The sequence below is a fragment of the Rhagoletis zephyria genome, unplaced genomic scaffold (assembly GCF_001687245.7).
Source record: "Rhagoletis zephyria isolate East Lansing unplaced genomic scaffold, Rhagoletis_zephyria_1.1 Rzeph_scaffold_16010, whole genome shotgun sequence".
NCBI classification, from domain to species: domain Eukaryota; kingdom Metazoa; phylum Arthropoda; class Insecta; order Diptera; family Tephritidae; genus Rhagoletis; species Rhagoletis zephyria.
Window position 1 is genome coordinate 5909 of NW_016173075.1, and position 4763 is coordinate 10671.

General features: G+C 35.1%; 1 non-coding gene across 1 annotated transcript; it reads left to right on the forward strand.

The window, feature by feature from the left end:
- Positions 1 to 4265: 4265 nt before the first annotated feature.
- Positions 4266 to 4338, forward strand: TRNAF-GAA (transfer RNA phenylalanine (anticodon GAA)). Its single transcript has one exon. It is a non-coding gene; the product is annotated as a tRNA-Phe (tRNA).
- The last annotated feature ends 425 nt before the right edge of the window (positions 4339 to 4763 follow it).

The window sequence follows — 4763 nt, forward strand, 5'->3', positions numbered from 1 at the left end:
CTTGGACTTTTCCTATCAAAACTGGTCGGGGTTTTCCCCTTTGGTGGAGTGGTAGGCTAGATTGGATTTTGGCAGGTTCCGTGACAATGAGTATTAGTTATTTGCAAAAAATAGAAAATATGTATCTTCAAACATTTTAGTAACCGTGTTTACATGAATATTTATATGTTAAGTTATCTACATTTTTAATAAACTTGACATTTAATAAAAATATTAGAAACTCGAAAAAAATTTCGGCAGGTTTTGGTTGATTTTGGTAGGAAAAAAAGTTTATCTGTGGCAACACTGGATACAACACACTAAACAATTTTTAAATCACATTGAAGAGATGAACCCATAAATGGCGCTCTGCGGAAGAACGGGCTCTACTTGGCTGGCCATCTACAGCAAATATAGATATGTGTATGGGTACGTGTGTTTCTGCATGTACATATGAGTGATCGTTTGATCGTATGTATCTGCTTGACGGGCAGGCTGGGCTAGGCCCAACCACACACCACTTGAGTTGCTTCGAGCTGAGCTGTGATCATCACAAGGCGGCAGGCAGTTGTGCAGCCACAGACAATCTGGGTCACATTTTGCCATTGAACCGGTGACGTCACGACGGGGCAATGACCGCCAAGCTCGGGGAAGCAGCAAAAGCCGCAGCGGCAATATTAGAAATAGTAAAAAAAGCTATGTAACTACTAGAGATTTGTGTTTGAGACTGTTTGCCCGACCACAAGGCTCATGCATGTACGTATATATGTATGTAGATATGGATGTTCATACATATATACTATATACATATGTATATAGTAAATATGCAAACATACATTTAGCCATATGCACATGTGTACTAAGTAATAATACATATATGTAAGCATGTACATATATACATACGTACATATAAATAAATAAAAGGCGCTGTCGGCTCTACCAGCACCTCAGATAGATGGCACCGGCAGCCCCAACACCAACAACAACAGCAACCTGGTGGTGATATGTACACTTTGGCTGCGAACATTTTACAACAACGCGAATGTGCTGGGATGCACGGTTGGGCGTCCGTCAAGAGTCGAGGAGTTGTAAGTATTCGCATCGAAGTACTTCGTTGCACATCAGGTTTGGGTGTTGCTCTTCTATTGGTGGTATTCTTCTTATGCTTTACAGCTGTTGGTCGTTTTCTCCTAATTTTTTGTTTTTTGTTGCTCTCGCAGAATTGTGTTTTGTTGTTGCTAGTGATTATTTGAGTTGTTATCGTTAAGGCTTATTGTTTTTTTTTTTTGTGTAGCATACAGACTTGTAACTTCGGTAATTGTGGTTATTCATAATAGCAATTTAGTTGCTATTGTATTTGCTGTTGTTATTGTTGCTTCGCCAATGCACAAACTTGTACATATGAACAGAAATACATATGTCAGACCCAACGCCTATAGGTAAGCCCTACGTTTGGGGGTGTTCCCAGGTGTATAAAAACATATGTATGTATACATAGGGTGAAATGTATATCGACGGCTGAGGGGAAGATCGACCTATCCCAGAAATGAAATATTCCAAACTTTCACTCGGAGGCAGAGTGGTCCATTGTGAGTGCCCTCTTCAAGCGAGTGCCAGGAGGATACAACTATCCACAACCGAGATAAGAGAGTAGCTTCATTATTATCATTATTGTACTGAATCAATTCCTATCCCTAATGAAGCCGACGAGATCCAACAGTTCCACCTCCACTATTTCGCCCAGATTGTTGAAGAAACGTGAATCCAAGCGCTTGAGACGCTTCGTCTTTATACCTGGACATCGGCACAGAAAGTTGTCAACTGACTCTTCCTCATCCTCGTCATGGCATGCAGAGAGCACTTGTTGATATTCGCCACCGTTGAAGCATTGGTGCTACAGCGTAGTGCCCTGTGCAGACGCCGTTGAGGACTCTTACTGCAGATCTATTGAATTTCAGTATGTCCCTGGTATTTTTCCTACTAAACGGCGGACATTAAAATCTTATGATCTCACAGCAGGGGCGAACCCAAAATTTTTTTTCGGGAGGGGTTTTAAAATATTATTTTTTTCATATAATCTTTTGTAAAATTTTTTTAATAATTCTCCAAATTTTCACCAAAATTTCAAAATTTTTAAACAAAATCTTTAGAAAAAAATTTGGTATGCAATTTTGTAGCCCATTTAATTCTGGTATAACGAAGAGCAAGTCTTAAGTTGTTGAAAAATCCCGTTGATTTCTGAGATTTTTTGTTTTGGTTTAAATGGTACAAAGTATGTTCAACAATTTTCTTTTATATACAAAGAGGAAGGACCCTGTCAGCAAAAAAAAATGCCAAAAATCAAAGGGATTTTTTTTTAGCTGCTTAAAACCTGCACTTCATTAGACTAAAATTAAGTGGGCTGCAAAACTGCATAACAAATTTTTTTCCAAAGATTCTGATTAGAAATATTGAAATTTAAGTGCAAATTTCCAATAAAAGAAAATTTTCTTTCCATTTCTTGTGCGTGATTTTGAATGAATTTTTCGTTTTTCTTGAGAGCTGGAAACAGCCCTTATAACAATGTAAACCAATGTTTTGAACTTGTTGCAAAATTTAGAAAAATTTAACAAATTCTCATCAATATTTTGAACTTTTTAGTCTTTAGAAAATTTTTGGGTATGTAGTTTTATAGCTCATAAAATTTTAGTGCAACAAAGTGCAAGTCAGCCAAAGAAAAAATATTAAAAATCAAGCCAATCAATTGAAACTAAAATTTTATGACTGCATCTTGCTTTCTTTGAACTTCAGACAAAGCGATATTTGACGTTTCCATGTACTAGAGATGTCAGTTTACAGAAAACATTGATGTATCGAAGCAAAACATCGATGTTTTTGATGTATCAATGTTTTTTCAACATCCCTAATTAGAATGCCTCACGGAGAAAGTAGCTACTTGGCCATCCAAATATTTTGCTGCGATTGCGTATCCCTTGAAAGTTGAAGATACCTCTAGGAGTCCTTATTTTTCGGAAAGTTTCCTTTTTATATGGAGGAGAAAATAAGTAAAAGTATGGTTTGGAAAGATCTGCATCATAGCTTTCATCGCGTGGATATCTTTGAAATAATGACATTTCTACGCATAAAACTATGTTCGAATAATTGTATGAAAACTTTAATTTATGATATTTTCTTTTGCGATGTATAAAAACAAATAAAATTTTTTTCCAAACTTGTATTATTTAATTAAAAAAAAAAAATTAAAAAGCAAATACTTTATTTACACATACCTGTAAACAATCTATACATTTAAGCAAACACCTACACATAGCCTGCAGGAAATATTTCTGATTATAAGTTAATTTAAAGTTCATTGGGAAGGAATTAAAAGTCACTATTAGCTGGATATTTTTTTGAAGTTAGCTATACTTCTATGGAAATGGCCGCGTTAGGTGGTATCAACTAGCCTGCAATTAACTACATTCGGACACAAAATATCAATAGAAAAAACAATATTCTTTTTTTTCTTGTTTATTTACTTTACTAACTTTACATTTTACATTACATATTCGTTTACATATTTATTCTGGTGTAGATGGTGCCATAATCGAATTCCGTCGAACATAACTTCAAATTTTTATTTGTCCTGAATTCGAAAGAGTATTTGCGAAGTGCGGAAAAGAAGTGCATTCAAAGTGAAATTAGTATGAGAATATTTAAATAGAAATTTGTGTAAAGAAAACAATATCCCGTTTACGTCTGCACGACTCCTGTATTACTTTTCAACTACTCGTAGTTTCAAGTTAGCTTTTTGTAGTTAACTACAAGTTTTAAATTTTATAGAAATCGCACAAAAAAGCTAACTGAAAGTGGGTTATTTTTCTGTCAATTGATAATTTTTTTCTGCAGGGCATGTACATATGTATGTACAATGTCCGATAATCATAATCAAAATTAATACTACATATATATGTATGTATGTACATAGATATGAATGCTCGCTCGCAGTATAAATAATTTCTTTGACAACCACTAACAACAAGCAAAGCTGCCCCGTGTGCTTCATCGCTAGTCGACATGAAATATTTATAAATAAAAACGAGAACTAAAACAAAAATAAGTTATACCACATATGTACCTTTATTTATGTACATATGTACATGCATATATATCTACGCATGTTTATATTCACACGAAGGCAACCGAACCAGAACTAACAAAATTGTTCACCGCATGTGTATATGTATGTATGTATATAACAAATTTGTGTAAATACAAGTAGCGCATTAGACAACGTCGACACAAGCGCCGAAATAGCTCAGTTGGGAGAGCGTTAGACTGAAGATCTAAAGGTCCCCGGTTCAATCCCGGGTTTCGGCAAACAAAGTTTTTTTTAACTATTTTTTTTTTTATGAAATATTTTATGCAACATCGAAGGAGAAAAGTGATGTAAGTAAAATATCAGAAGTTTGTACGGAAAACAGGAAAATAGGTTTGTTCCACACGCCAAGTTACTGTCTCACAAGTGTCAGAAATGTGTCAACCCGTGTAAAAAGTGCCCAGAGCGTGAGGAACGCAAAAGACCACTTTTCGTACCCGGAAACAACAAATCAGTTCCGAACAATGATTTTAAGTGTATTTATTTAATATTAGCTATATTAAAAGTTAGCAAATATTTACATTTCTGAACCTTTAGTGCTATTTGTCATTTTTGTATTTTACAAAATTTGCTATCGGATGTAAACAAACAACAGCTTTTATTTCATATTGACTTCTTGCGCATTTCTGCCCGGAAAAAAGTCCGG